At 48.3% G+C, this 15,152-nt stretch overlaps 1 protein-coding gene and 1 long non-coding RNA gene across 4 annotated transcripts in view; one reads left to right on the plus strand and one right to left on the minus strand.

Moving 5' to 3' along the window:
* The window catches only part of LOC149871046 (uncharacterized), a 61,953-nt gene extending 51,284 nt beyond the window's left edge, over window positions 1–10,669 (plus strand). The window contains exons 2-3 of the long non-coding RNA XR_016440178.1: window positions 9,979–10,059; window positions 10,343–10,669. This is a non-coding gene — a long non-coding RNA (uncharacterized LOC149871046). The remainder of the gene's footprint in view (window positions 1–9,978; window positions 10,060–10,342) is intronic.
* The window catches only part of CCDC158 (coiled-coil domain containing 158), a 112,608-nt gene extending 97,746 nt beyond the window's left edge, over window positions 1–14,862 (minus strand). The window contains exons 1-5 of one of the 3 annotated variants that reach the window (XM_090032039.1): window positions 13,818–14,862; window positions 10,679–10,797; window positions 10,121–10,175; window positions 8,539–8,786; window positions 808–929 (exon numbers count right to left, since the gene is read on the minus strand). The gene's annotated coding sequence lies outside the window, so the exon portion shown is untranslated. The remainder of the gene's footprint in view (window positions 1–807; window positions 930–8,538; window positions 8,787–10,120; window positions 10,176–10,678; window positions 10,798–13,817) is intronic. The other 2 variants (XM_090032040.1, XM_090032042.1) reach the window with 2 other exon arrangements.
* Between the last annotated feature and the right edge of the window lie 290 nt (window positions 14,863–15,152).

Consider the following 15,152-nt stretch of genomic DNA (forward strand, 5'->3'; position numbering starts at 1 on the left):
TCTGAAATTTTTTTATTTATGCACTCATGTGAGATGAATAATCTTTTTTGACAGAGGAACAAATTTCTACCCCCTCCCCCCCATTCGTAACATTACACTGAAGTGATACTAAACAGGGGCACAAATGCCTGAACATTTAAGACAAGGTTCTTTGGGTGAATCTAATATCTTTTATTAGACCAACTTAAATAGTTGGGGAAAATTTTTTTAGCAAACTTTTGGGTTTAAAAACCCTTTCTTAGGCTGAGGAAGTGTCTGCAGTTGGTGTGTGCACAGTTAAGATGTCACACTTTAGTTCTGGAGATATAAACTCAAGCCCTGTTCTAGACCAATATCTAAGTATATACATCCCCAGGTGACTCAGCTGTAAATGGAGACCTGGTCACTTAGGCTGGGAGTCAAAGGCAGCTGGATGTAATGCTGGCCACATCAAGCCCTAGGCTAAAACTGGCATACCTTAACTACACTAGACCAATGGGCCACTGGGCTTGGACAGACTTTCTTAGATGGCAAACAGTATATGCATCTGTCCGGTAAATTTCTATTACATTTTGAAAAGGCTGAATTAATTTTAGAAAGAGGTAAAAATCAGCTGTGGAATATCTACCTATGCCAAAGATGCATTTGGTTCAGAGTCTGTTTCCAGGAATATAAAAGATTAGAGTGCTTTATTCCAAGGCCTAGGTGTTGGGGTGCACAAACTCCACACTGACAAAGAATGGTTAATGTAAACTGATAGCTCAGTTGACTCTTAGTTACCAGACACTAGTACAACTAAATCAGCAGGTACACTGGCAAATTACTCACCTTTTTGTTTTAAAAGGTGGCTGGGAAAACTTGGGAGTCAAGTCCTGTGTAAGAAAGGAAAGCTAAGGCTTTTGCTGGCTTACTGCTTCCATCCCATGCCACTTGGTACTTTGATTGCTGTTCTGAAAGAAAAACCAGAACTTGGAAATGCGTCCAAGAAGAGCTAGACACTCAATATAGGACGGCAATAAATGGTTACATTGAATTTTTGCTTGTTTGGAGTCTTTTTGAACGGCATTGCTATTTGAGGACCCTAGGGAGAAAGTCTTGAAGGAAGCAATCTAGGTTTTACCTCACGCAGGGCAGATTCCTGCCATGCTATGGCAACTTCAGAGACAGAAACTCTTTCCCTCGGGAAGTGAACGTCCCCCTTTCTCACTCCCCACTTTCGTGTTCTGTGCTCACTTGTCTGTCTCCCTCCCCCAGGACATCCCTGGGCCTGCTTCACCCACACATTGCTTTGCTCTTAGGAATATGCAACACCACAGAATTAGTGGTGTTACCCTGGTGCCAACTTGCTTGGTGGAGAATCAGGTTGCTGAACTCCCCTCTGAGCAGAGCTGCCAAGCTTGCTCAAAGGAGAGAGTCAAAGAGAGCACAGAAGTGTATGAAGCTCCCTTCCTCCCCCACAGGTTGTGCAAATTGGCTAGACCAGGACCTATTTCTTTGTCCCCTCTGGGCTCAGAGGCTGCAAAGGACTGTATACTGCCTACCCCTGCTCCCCCTTCCCCTTGAGCCCAGCAACCGAGAGGATGGGGGAGGTAGCTGTGTGGGGGTGCGGAGGCCAGTGAGCCCGGGTTGAGGACCAGGGGATGGAGGGGAAGGTGGGGTGGCACATGGGTAGTAGCAGCAGCTGGATGGCACTTGTATGTGTATGTATGGGGGCAGGGGTTCAGTGAGAGTCTGAGGAGGGGGGTGCCCACCCCACAAGGGATTTAGGGGAGCAGGAATCTTGGATGTGGGAGGCAAGAGAACGTCTGGCAGGGGCCAGGATTGGGGCCCAGCACTGGCTCAGCAGGGATCTGTCTCATGATGGAGGTGGGGCTGGGATGGTGCTGGGGTTGGGGACGTCAGTGAGGGACCATGGGCTATAAAGGCTCGGACACGGCAGCCAAGGGGATAGAAGATATCTAGTGCCACTGGCCCCAGTGCCCTGACCCCTGGGTGTCTCAGTGCCCCCCCACCCCCGCACCCCGAGCCCTTGCCTCCCCTTCTCCACCCACACCAGTCACTCCTCTGATCCACGGAGGAAGCGTGGAGGCAGAGAGGCTGCTTGGCAACAGGGCGAGCTGGCACTGCAGCCACCCCCAGTGGCAGGGAGGAGGTACTGCAGGGCATCAGTACCACCCACACAGTCATTAGTCCGTAAGTTATCAGGAGCCCAAGTTACAGGGCCTGTGTGGGAAGGGCCCCACGACTATGTACTGGGTGCAAAATCCGCTTCATTGTCTCAGGGTATTTTAGGCAAACTCAGAAGTTGAATATAGCTGCTCCCTGAGGTTTGTCTCGAGGATTTCTTCCTTCAGGAGCTGGCAAAACTTCCCTAAAGTCCACACATATCCACAGGGGTAGAAAAATGAAAAAAAAATCCATTGGAAAAAAAATATAACCCTCCCCCAGCTTTTTCTGCAGGAAAAAATGGAAATGTCGGGGGAAAGGAATGGACGTGGAACATCATTTGCTCTGAATGAATAGGGAAAGAAATGATATGACGACTGCTGCACATCGGTCCTTCAAAGTGCTTTGTGGTAACTAGTAAGTATTTCTAGTGAGGTTGACTTTTATTTCAAAACTGATAGTATTAGGCAATTATAATGTCTAAGCACTGTGGGGCTTTATACAGTCTAAGCAGCATATAGTAGGCTTATCTGTCCAACAGGAGTATGTATGGAAAGCAGGGGTGTAGGTTGTAGCCATGTTGGTCTAAGGACATAGGCAGACAAGGTTCTTCGGGTAAATCTCATATCTTTCATTAGACCAACTTAAATAGTTAGAATTTTTTTTTTTATGGGGAGCAAGAGCAACTAATTCTTCTAGCCCAGTGGTGTTCAACCTTTTGGCCCCACAGGCTGGGTAAGTGGCAAAGGGCTGGTCCACAGGCTGGATCTACCCTGTGCACCAGGATCAAACCCTGTGCTCCAGGGGTGCCTATACATGAGCAGCAAGTTTGTTCCAACACGCTGTAATTTCAGTGCTTCGGAGCAGACTTAATCGAGTCTCCTGGAGCATGGTAACTGCTGAGTTCTAGCAGCTGCCAGCATCTCATGTATCAGCAGCCCCGTGCTTAAAAATGGCAATGAAGATGCTTTATGTAAGGCTCTTGGAGCTTTAAATAAAGCACCTCTGCCACCATTCTGAAGTGTGGGGATGCTGATACACAAGATGCTCTGAGAGCTTTAATTATAGCAGCTCTCAGAACCTCTTTAATTAAAGCACCCCCACACACACTCCTAGAGCACGTGTATAAACACCCCAGGACTGCCCCCTGTTCTGCCCCAGCCCGGCCCTGAGGACCAGAATTGGGTCCCATGTTACCCTTTCCCCAGGGTCTCCTCATGAGTCCAGAAACTTGGCAGCAGGTGGCCTGGATCTGACCCTTAGGCCAGGAGATAAGCTCTACTGTCCTAGCAGCTGTGCCGTTAGCAACCCCCAAATTAACTAGGTCCTGTCAATTTCAAGGTGGCAATTAAACACCAAGTAATGAAACAAACTTTAACACTGTGAAAATATCAGAGCACACTAAGTCATAATATAATAATCATTAATGAGGTGCTAAGAGCTGGCTGTTCTGCCAGGAAATAGGAGGCATGCTTAAACTAGTTTAAGCACTACCTTTAATAATGAAATCAATGAGATTTGGATGAGGCTGGTTCCTTGTTCCCAGTTCCTTATTTCCAATTCTGTTTTCAAAGCTAAACTATACCCAATAAAAGCTTGTTGTTTATGAATTACACATTCTAAAGAGAAAGGATTTCATCAACTATGTACATCTTACTAGTATGTAAAATAATATCCTGCATCAAGTACAGAGCCCTAAAAAATAAATATCAGATTAGGACGGGATTATGGTGCAAAATATTTATTGGCCCACCCCAGACTACACATCGCTGCCAGCAGGGGACTGTCCTGAAGAACTCAGAGTGCAGTCCTGCCTGGCCCAAATGTGGTTTGGCCCTGCCAGGCTGCCAACTGACAGCCCCCTCTATGCCCACTATACTAAGTATATGGACTTGAATAAGGAATTGGCTTTTGGGCTGGGACGATGGCTGGAAATCCTTTTTGGGCCACTCCACACTATGCCTCTGTGGCACCAGGAGAACCCTAACCAGAGTCTTGCCTGGCCCAAAGTGCAGTTTGGACATACCAGGCTGCTAACTGACAGCCCAATCAGTCACTGTATTAAGTATATGGGCCAGATTTTTCCAGATCTGTAAACCTGGGGGAGATCACCACTAACTATAGCGTCCAGGCTCAGCTGGATAATATAATCTTTTAATTATATCTGGGTAGTGTGGAAGTGAGGTTGTTATATTACCTGAAGGTTAAATTGCCTGAGGATAATTAGGTGTTTCTGACCTTTTAGCATTTCAAATGTAGTCACTTGACTCCAAGACCTTCCCTGGCACATTGCTAGGAGCCAGGGGTGGTAACATTTTTTTCCATTGTCTCCTGTTCCAGTGGCCTATCTTGCCGTTTTGGGCGTTGTGATCCTTCTGCTCATTTGGTGGTGAACTTTGGTTTGTCTACTATTTAATTTTGAGTGTCAAAAGGTGAGACAATTCCTTGGAAAGATGTAAGGGGAAGCACTGGTTATGAGGAGGATATAGTCAGGGCCTTCCTGCATGAATTGTCATGGTTACAGAAAGAACGGAGAAATCGGTTTGGGGCTGCATAGTTGTTAGGCTTCATAGAAATGCACTGAAATTCAGAAAATGGCTCTATAATCTGTCAGGAGGATAGGAGGGGCTTGAAATCTAAGACATTAAATACAACTTCAGTGGAAATGTTACTGTGTGTGCAAGCAACCTGAGGGTTCAAGGTCTTATGTGCAGTGTGATTCAGTGTAATGATTGGTTTCACCCTACATGCTTGGGGTTTCAATCTGCTCAGGATATTGCTGACATAACACCATGGTTCTGTACCATATGTGAGGCTACACTGACCAGTAAAAGTTTGCTGAAGTACCAGACAAGACCAAAGGGCTTTCCTTTTGATTAATAAGTAGTTCCTGAACTTCCCCATTTTCCCAAATCTGAAAGTATATTCAGGAAAGACAATGAAGTTTCCCTTAAATCCACCAGTACCTCTGCTGCAAGGTATAGTAATCAGGTGAATAATGAGGGCAGGAAAGATTAAACTCTCTCTCTAAATGATGAAGAAAATGATTTACTACAATAAAAACAAACCAATTTTTGGGTCTGAATCTACGACTGACTATAAAGAACCTGTTGATAATTCTTGCTTAAGTTGGTGCTGTGAGGCAGGGACTTACATTAAGGGTGCAACTACACCAATAAAATATTTTCACACGTGTGTGTTTCAAGGCTGGGAGGCATAACTACGTCATCTTTTCACACTCTTTTATAACACTATGCAAAACCCTATCGTTTTTGGAAATGATATAAAGATGGGCACAACATTGTTGACTGTTTGGCACTTCAGAAAACCACAAGGGAAAAAGCGGGGGACCAATATATCAGGCCAAGTACACCTATAGGAGTAGAAATTTTACAAGAAATTGATAAGCAGTCATCCATCAACCTTGACTCTGAACCCAATCCAGCAAATTGCTTCATTGTGTTAAGGAGGGTAATCTTAACTATTTGATGTCATGGATCACATTGAAGTGCATGTTTCATACTTTCAATACAGCTTAGATGGTCAGCAAACTCCAGAATGCCCTTGTTGTATAGTTGAAAGATAGACACCCCTACCCCATGCCCTGTTGAGTTCGAGGGTGACTTATAAATGTTTAATATTGGGAGGAACAAGGTAGCTTCTAGAAAGCTGTGTGGCCTAATGGCTAAGGTGTCTGACTTCCATTCAGAGGGCTTGAGTCCCTCAGTGGTCTTTTTTTCCACCTTAAGTTATATAATGTTCAATCTGCAGCAGGGTTGAGCAAGGGAGGGGGAGAGAGCAGCCAGGCCCAGTTCTGTTACTTGCCTTTGCCTGTGTATCTGGGGGACACAGGCAGGCAGCCATCAGGAGAGGTTGCTAAAGAGTCTGACTAGCAGCTCAGAAGCAGAGCTCCCCAGAATGGCATGGCGCTGCCCTGGGGCTGGGGGGGGGGAGGGTGTGGCGTTGATCTCCACCCCCCACCTCAGAAACTAAAGGAAGAAACTTTACCTACCTGTCTGCTGTGCTGGGCCAGCTGTGAGCCCAGCATGTCCCTCCCCTCTGCTGCAGCAGCCTGCGGCTGGGTTACCCTGGCATTTGTGGGGGCTGAGCCCTGTTAGCCCCCGCTTCTGCCGCCCCCAGCAGCCGATCCCTGCTGCCAGCACTTCTCTCACGGGGGGCACAGCCAATCTCAGGGGGTGCACATGCACCCTCTACACATTGCCAACACAGACAAACCTTGCTATCGTCTCGACAGGACTGTGCTTGGGTTTCTCTGGGAGAGTCCCCCCAGTGGCAGAGAGGCACGGTATGGGGTGGCCCAAAAAAGGATTTCATAGACTTTCATAGACATTAGAGCTGGAAGGGACCTCAGAAAATCATCAAGTCCAGCCCCCCACCCAAAGGGCAGGAAGTCAGCTGGGGTCATAGGATCCCAGCAAGATAAGATAAAAACAAGATAAAGATTTCCAGCTGTAATCCCAGCCCAAAAGCCAGTTCCTTATTCCAGCTCATATACTTAATACAGTGGGCATAGGGGGCTGTCAGTTTATGTCTGGCAGAGTCAAACAGTACTCTGGACCAAGCAAGACTCTGGTCAGGGATCTCTGGGAGAGACTCTCAGTGGTACAGAGTTACAGTGTCAGGTCACACAAAAAGGATTTATAGCTGTAATTCCTGCCCAAAAGCCAGTTCCTTATTCAAGGCTATATACTTAGTTCAGTGGCTGGGGGGCTGTGAGTTATCAGCATGACACAGCCACTGCACTTTGGGCCAAGCCAGACTCTAGTCAGATCTCCGGGAGAGTCTCCCAATGACACAGAAAGAATTTCCAGCCATAACCCCACAGCCAAATTCAATATTCGAGCCTATATCTTTATTACAGTAGGCATGAGGGATTGTCAGTCGGACACCTAGTGCACACCAACTACACTTTGGCCTGGACAAGTCTCTGGTCAGGGTTCTCCAGGAGAATCCCCTAGTAGCACAGAGGCATAGTGTAGGGTGGTCTGAAAAGGATTTCCAACTGTAATCCCAGCCCAAAAGCCAGTTCTTTATTCAAACCCATATTCTTACTACAATGGGCATGGAGGAGGTTGTCAGCTGGTAGCCTGCTATGAACAAACCGTGCTTTGGGCCAGGCAAGACTCTGGGTCAGGGATCTCTGAGAGAGTCCCCTGCTAGTACAGAGGTATTGTGTGGTGTGGCCCAAAAAGCATTTCCAGCCATAAACCCAGGCCAACAGCCAATTTCTTATTCAAGCCATACACTTAGTGCAGTGTGCATGGAGGGCTGTCATTTGGATACCTGGTGCACACCAACTGTACTTTGGGCCAGGCAACACTCTGGTCAGGGTTCTCCAGGAGAGTCCACTGGTACCAGAAAGGCATGGTGTTGGGTGGTTTAAAAAGGGTTTCCGGTCATAATCCCAGCCCAAAAGCCTGTTCCTTATTCAAGCCCATATACTTAGTTAAATGCCTGGCGGGCTGTTAGTTAGCAGCCTGGCACAGCTAAACAGTGCTTTGGGCTGGGCAAGACTCTGGTCGGGGTTTTCTGGGAGAGTCTCCCAGTGACAGTTTGGGGTGGCCCAAAAAGGATTCCTAGCATTAATCCCAGCCCAAAAGCCAGTTCCTTAACTGAGGAGCGTGGGGCCACTGCTCAGCAACTCAGGACAGCTATTCACTGGCACTCAGGAGAAAACTGAACTCCTGAATGACTACTTTGCTTTCAGTCTTTCACCAGGCCAAGGGGAAAAATCACACCAGCTAGGGTACAAAATGAGCAGGGTTCAAATGACTGCCTTCCTACTATTCCCATAGAACTGGTGTGTGATCAGTTAAAGAAACTGGACGTATATAAATCAGCAGGTCTGGATGAACTTCATCCAAGAGTGCTGAAGGAGCTGGCTGAAGTGATTGCGGAACCCCTGGTGAATCTCTTCCAAAACTCACGGTGCTCCAGGGAGGTCCCCAAGGACTGGAAAAGAGCTGATGTTGTCCCCATCTTCAAGAAGGGGAGAAAGGAGGACCCAGATAACTATAGGCCAATTAGTCTAAGTCCTATCCCAGGGAAAAGCCTGGAAAAATTAATTAAGGAGTCTATGTGCAACAGGCTTGCAGAAGGTAGGATGCTGAATGACAGCCAGCAGGGCTGAATTGCGGGCAGGTCTTGTTTTACCAATCTCGTCTCCTTTTATGATCAGGTGACTCACCACCTGGATAAGAGAGAGGTGGTTGACATTATATACCTCAACTTCCAAAAAGCTTTCGCTATGGTATCCCATGATGTTCTTGCGAGAAAATTTGAAGACTGAGCTCAACTGCGAGATAGTCAGGTGGTTAGGAAACTGGCTGTGGGGCAGGACTCAGAGATTTCTAATGAACAGATTTGTGTCACCTTGGCGGGAAATGACCAGTGGTGTCCCGCAAGGGTCAGTGCTTGGTGCAGTGCTGTTCAACATCTTCATCAATCATTTGGATGGGGTGAAGAGCTCACTGGCCAAGTTCACAGATGACACCAAGTTACGGAAAAGCGTGGTCACACTTGAAGATAGGGTGCAGATGCAGGCGGACCTGGACAGGTTTGCAAGTTGGGCGGACCGGAACCAGAGGTAGTTCAATACTGAGAAATGTAAAGTGTTCCACCTGGGGACGAGAAATCCCCTGGTCAGGAAATGTCAACCTGACCAGCACTACAAATGAAAGGGACCTGGGGGTAATAATAGACCACAGTATGAACATTAGCCAGCAGTGCAACGCTGTAGCCAGCAGGGCTAAAAATACCATGGCATGTATCATCTCCAGTAAAACCAAAGAAGTGATTCTCCCACTCTACTTAGCACTGATGAGACCGCAGCTGGAGTACTACATCCAGTTCTGGGCGCTACACTTTAACAACGAGATGGTAAAGCTTGAGAGAGTCCAGAGATGGGCCACCTGTATGATCAGACTTGCATGGCAAGCCATATGAGGAAAGGCTAAGGGATCTGGGACTCTTCAGCCTGAAAAAAAGAAAGCTGAGAGGGTACTTGGCAGCAGTTTACTACTACATCAGAAGCATACATGAACGGCTTGGTGAACAACTGCTCATGAGGGCACCCTTGGGGAAAACTAGGAGTACTGGTCACAAACTCCTGGAATACTATTTCAGGGCTCAACATTAAGAAAAATACTTCACAACTAGGGTGGAATAAGCTCCCTCTAGAGATGGTACAAGTGCCTACCCTAAAAATCTTCAAGAGGAGACTCAATGGGCACCCTGCTAGGGTCACCTGACCCCAGTTGTCTTTCCTGCTTGGTGCAGGGGGGCTGGACCTGATGATCTTCTGAGGTCACTTCTAGCCTTACAATCTGTGAATCTATGAAATGGCTCATTTTGTCTATAGTAATGACACTTGATGTAATATGCAGGTTGGAACACAAATTGTAAGGGGGAAGATTTCGAGGGTGACACCAGGCAGCTCCATGCACCTGGAGAATTTTGCAATAGCTCTGAGTACACTCACGGCTGCAAGCAACAGCACCTAGCACACAGCTCTTCTAATAGAGATTCCAGCTCTATGAAACACAGCCGTTTCGTCCACCCAGCAAAGAGACCAGGCAGTATGGAGGGACTCAAAACCCCTGCAGTTTGGATTTCTAGACAAAGAACCTGGCAGCAGCATGGAAGCCAGTGTTGCCAAGTCTGCTTATAATAAGTAGAATTGGGCTTGGGGTTTTTTTTAAGTCACTTTAATTTTTTGAGAGTTGCAGCTAGATAAGTACCCCACTCCCCTCTTTTGAAATGGGTTAAAGTTGTTTTTAAAGGCAGTGACCCTTTTTTTCCCCCCCTCACAAGACTCTGCAACACTGATGGAAGCAGTAGAAGCTGACCTTGTATACACAGTTGACCACGGCAAACAAGAATGAGAAAATAAAGGTAAATCTTTTCCATTACCTCACTGGGACAAAGGGCAGAGAAGTGAATTCAGTATATTTACCTGAGGAGTCAGTACATTAGAGCAGATGATGAAGGCTTCTGATGAGTGCTGAGACCTCAGAAAAAAAAAGCAACCATCTATTACAGTGGTACACTGGGTTGGTACATGGTACTTACTTCAGGCTGAGGTGAGTTCAAGCCTCATCTGCAGCATAGGCTTTTCTTTTGGGGACTGGATTAGATGACTAGGGATCCACTTAAATTGTGTTCTCTTGTTTTTCAGAGAAAGCAGAAAATCTCCTTCCCATTTCCCTGGACAGCAGGAAACGCCCTTCCTGCCTGAAATTGGTGGGAAATTACCTGGGCGGGGGTGAGCGGAGGCCTTTCTGGGGAAGCGGCAGCAGGCAGGGAGCAAAAGAAAGCAAAGGAAACCTCCCCAACAGCACAGCTGATTAGCCCAATCACCGGCTAATTCAAAAGAATTAGTACAAAATGGGAGCTTGAGCATAATAAGACTTCTACCCCAAGGTACCCACAAAGTAACAGGAAGGCTAAATCAACTGTCAAGACAGTCAAAAGGCTCATGGAAAAGGCAAAAAGGACGGGATATCACCCTTACCTGGCTTTGTTTGATACGCTGCAATATCCCCTTTCAGGGACTTGATAGTAGCCCAGCCCAGACATCGATGGAGTAAAGAACCAGGACAGTACTTCTCCGTGAGGGACAGCCTGCTGCAACTGGATGGAGGGAAAGAAGACAACACAGAGAGGCTACTGACAGAACAACAAGACAGAGAAGCAGCATATTACAGTAGAGGAACTAGAAAATGGAGGCCTCTCCGCACAGGTAAGATGGTCTGGGAGCAACCATCCAGCAACCATGCAAAAGACCACTGTCCAAGCTGTCATTGTGGGTAATTGCTTTGTAGGACCTTAGCCCAGAGGGTCAGCAATTGAGAAAAAACTATAAACAGTTGCAGAGCAGCAATGTCAGGGAATTAATACATAATGACAGAAGAGACCAGCGCCTAGATGACTCTGATGATCAGGCATCGACCATCGGTTGATCAGAAGTCAGAGATTCAGATACAGCAAGGAACTTGAGTGGCCACCACCAGGACAATTACCAACAGGAAAACCACAACAGAAGAGATACAGATCCTGCCCCTGCCCAGCAATGAGTGGGGAGATTGGTTGAACAACCAACACATGTGAATGATTACAACACAAACACGTCAGACTGGCAGTAAAGACCATATACCCATAGTGAGCTATGTGCTGGTAACCCCTGGCCCCAAACAACCAGACTCATACACAGAACCACACAAATGTTGTTTTTTAATTATTATTTTGGGGTTTTTTGTTTTTTACAAGAAAAGATGTGCAGGTTCCTACAGGCTGGAACGCAAGTTGTAATGGGGATGATCTGGACAGTGACACCAGGAAGCTCCATGTGCCTGGAGAATTTTGCAGTAGCTCCAAGCCCACACTGCACTGCATGGCTGCAAGCAGCAGCACCAAGCACATGACACTTTTAATATAAAAGACCCACATTTCTGCAGTCCAAATGGAGTTCCTTTATTATTGCACAGAACTCTGTACATGAAACACTTGGTATATAGACACACACAACACATTTACACCAGGGCATCTTATACTGGTTTGGATACTGATGTAAGATAAGTTGGTGTCCAGAGCAGACAGAACCAATTCTCTGGGGTAGGCTGCCAGAGGACTTGTTATTGTTATTACAGCATCATCCACTAGGTGGCAGGAGGGTCAGTTCAGTACAGTAAGAGACTGTTTATATTGAACAAAGGGCTACCCTGGAAAAGGGAGTAGAGAGGTGGACATACCTCCTGTACTCTGGTATCTGAAGTGTAACTTTATTCTTGGAGCTGAACAATTTACACTTGTATGTAATTATACATCATGTGTCCACTCCCCATCCAGTTTCAGGTAAAGGCAGATGACACCAGCGTAAAAGCATTTTGTGTCCACACCCTGATTCCACGTGCAGGCTCACAATTCCATTGGCACAATAAACAGGCCTGACTCCATATATGATGATTCGCTGGCATGTACTATGAAGTTTAAATCTGTAAGGTTTACTGTGGGTCTTTACTATTGTGCTACGTACATCATGGTAAATTCATATAGGGATGTTATTTTTCCAAACTTTTTCTTTAAAACATTTTCTGTATCTGCATTAGCTTTCTAGCTACATTCTATTTCTGAGCCCTATGGATATAATTGTCCTTTTATTTACAAGTCAATAGGTGCATCTACATGGGCCGCTACAGCAACGTAGCTCATTGCCATGGTGATATAGCATCCGCAGGCACTAGCTGTGACACCACTGCTACTACATAGTAGGGTTGAAAATGATCTGTGCATCGGTGGGAACTGTACAGTCATTTAGTACTTGCTAAGTCAAGTACTAAATGACTGCACAGTACCAAATGCACAGCAGGGCACATGTGCAAATGTGCCTGATATTGATGCTTTCTATTCTCAACATTTTATTTTTCCCTGTATTTTAGAGATAAGGCAACAGGTAAAACAAACCCCTCCCCCCCCACCCAACAAAAAAGTCATACTTAAGAATTTGACTGCAGCTCCACATCTAACACTATAGTTGCCCTTATTAAAAAAAAAGGAATCCAGAAGTATTGCTTTCATAAACACACTTAGCACTATTTCCCACATGCTACCTGAATTAAAGATGATACATTTCTCCTGAAACAAGTAAATACAGTTTCAATAAGCAACTAGACGTCCTCAAAAATTCAGTTTTTCATTACAAAATTCCATTAAAAACAGGGGGAGGAAAAAGAAAATTTCTGGAAATTTTGCATCTCTCTTGCTGGGTGGAGAACTGTTCTCCATGGCACCTTTGGGAAAGGAGGGAACCTTTGTGTGTATTCAAACTAAACAGAAAGTGGCCACACACAGTTGGGTGGTAGATGGTTTCTTCTAGGGGTCAAAATTAGAAATGCAGCTCCTCCATACCCCCTCCCCCATCCAATTAATAATTTTAAAAAAAAGTCTCATGATTTTTAAGCCAAACTCTGCAGAAGTATCCAAGTCAGTTTTGAACTCCTGAAGTTTACAGATGTGCTGGAGGCAGGGGAACATTTTAATTAACGAGCTGTATTAATGACAAGCTCCAGAGCTTCCAGTGTTATCAGAGTCCCAGCGCTGAAAAATGGCAATAGGGTGCTCTGAACTAAAGCTTGTCCAATGAGCTCTAGTTCAAAACGTTGCTACCATTCTTCAGCAAGGGGATGCTGATACACCTGCCTGATGGAGCATGGTAACTTCCCCTTCCAGCAGACTCGAACTGCTCCCAAGTGCTGGAGTCATGAATGCCACGTGCCCCTGGAGGCTGGTAGGGCACAACGACCACCTCCAGATAGCGGCGATGCTGTTGGTGGCGGGGGCATGGTGCCGTGGGTGGCCGTGGCGGTATGAGGGGTGGCAAGTGCCAACCCGCAGTTGGCGACCACCTGCAGGTGCCACTGGCAGTGGTGGAAGCAGCCAGCGGCAATCAGGAACCACCCGCAGATGCCACTGGCAGCGGGAGGGGGCATCACTTTTTGCAGGGGGTGCACGTGCAACTGTTACGCACTGCCAGCGGCTGGAGATACAGCACATCGGAGCAGCCTCCCTGCATGTGTGTAGTCCCCATAACACAACTTGGCCTGTACCTTCCCAATGGGAAGGAAAGAAAGGTCTTTTGGGGGGAGGGAGCTCACCTGATTCTCTCGCTGAACACATCGGAATGTAAGCCGACCACAGCCCCGCGGGCAACTGTTCCTGCGCCCCAGCAAACACGTCCAAGCAACACCCCCCGGAGCCCCTGCGCTCAAGTTACACAGATCCGCGGACAGGGCTTCACAGACTCGGAGAGCGCGGGTCACAGGGATCCCACGATGCGGGCTGCTAGCCACGCGCGGGCTGAGCACCAAGCCGTGGAGCTGCGGGGACTCCGCGAGCGAACTCGGCGAGGAGGGAGAGGGGAGGAGCGAGGGGAAAGCAAGGGACCTCTCCAGCCGAAAAGCGGCCCCGCGTACTCCGCCCCCCCTCCGGGGCGCCCGGCGGGGCAGGTGGCGCCTACCCGGAGGCCTGTGCGCGGCGCGACTCGGGGGGCGAAGGCAAGAAAGAGCGACTGAGCTGCGGCTGCTGCCCCGGGGAGGAGCTCGCTGCCCCGGGCACGTGGCGGCCCTTCCCTTCCCTGCCCGGCCCCGCTCCTGTGGGCAGCACCACCGACCTGACCGGGCCACACCGCCAAACTACCCGAGCCGTTGAGAAGCACCTGCCCCGGCCTCCCCTCCCCCCACCCCGCTCCGCAGCCTTGACAACAAGCCCCTCCTCCAACGCGGCCAGCGTGCGGGCTGGAGCCAATAAAAGCCCTCCCTGGGCTTCGCTTCCCCGGCGCCTCGCGGTCAAAACACCGCGGGTCGGCTTCCAGTTCCTGCCCCGTCCTGTGACAGCTGCCCGGGGGCTTTTCTGTCCGGCCAGGGGCCCTGCAGCGCCCCCAGCCTGACTGGAAGTCAGCCTCCCCTTGGCGGCCCTGGCCGGACGAGGCACCTGTGCTGCTCCCCTGCAGGGTCCTGCACGCTTTGGGTCCAGGACAAGCCTAGCGGCTTCTTAACCTGGCAGGGGAAATACCATGTACCCGTGTCCATGAGGGCAATTTTCCTGAATCACGGCGCAGGAGAACTCTTCTGGCGTGATTCAGGACCAGCTGTAAGCCCAGTTTATGGACCTGGGAGTCTGCTCCCTTGCTTGCTCGGAGGGCCTTATGGCTAAGGGCACTGGCGACATGGAGGGGGTGCACATGCACCCCCTAAGATTGGCAGTGCACCCCCTGCAAAAAGTGCTGCTGACACTACAGGCAGTCACCACTTGCCACCACCACCATCTGCAAGCAGTCCCCTATCACTGCTGGTGGCGTCTATTGGGGGTCACCAACCACCGGTCGGTGCTCATCCCCACTACACTGCCAACAGCACCACGGCTGCCTGTGGGAGCTGGCCACTTGCCACTGCCACGCTCCAGCCACTGACAGCACCACTGCCACCTGCAGA

Source organism: Crocodylus siamensis, chromosome 2 (genome assembly GCF_052110815.1).
Source record: "Crocodylus siamensis isolate JL-2025a chromosome 2, ASM5211081v1, whole genome shotgun sequence".
In the NCBI taxonomy this organism is placed as follows: Eukaryota; Metazoa; Chordata; order Crocodylia; family Crocodylidae; genus Crocodylus; species Crocodylus siamensis.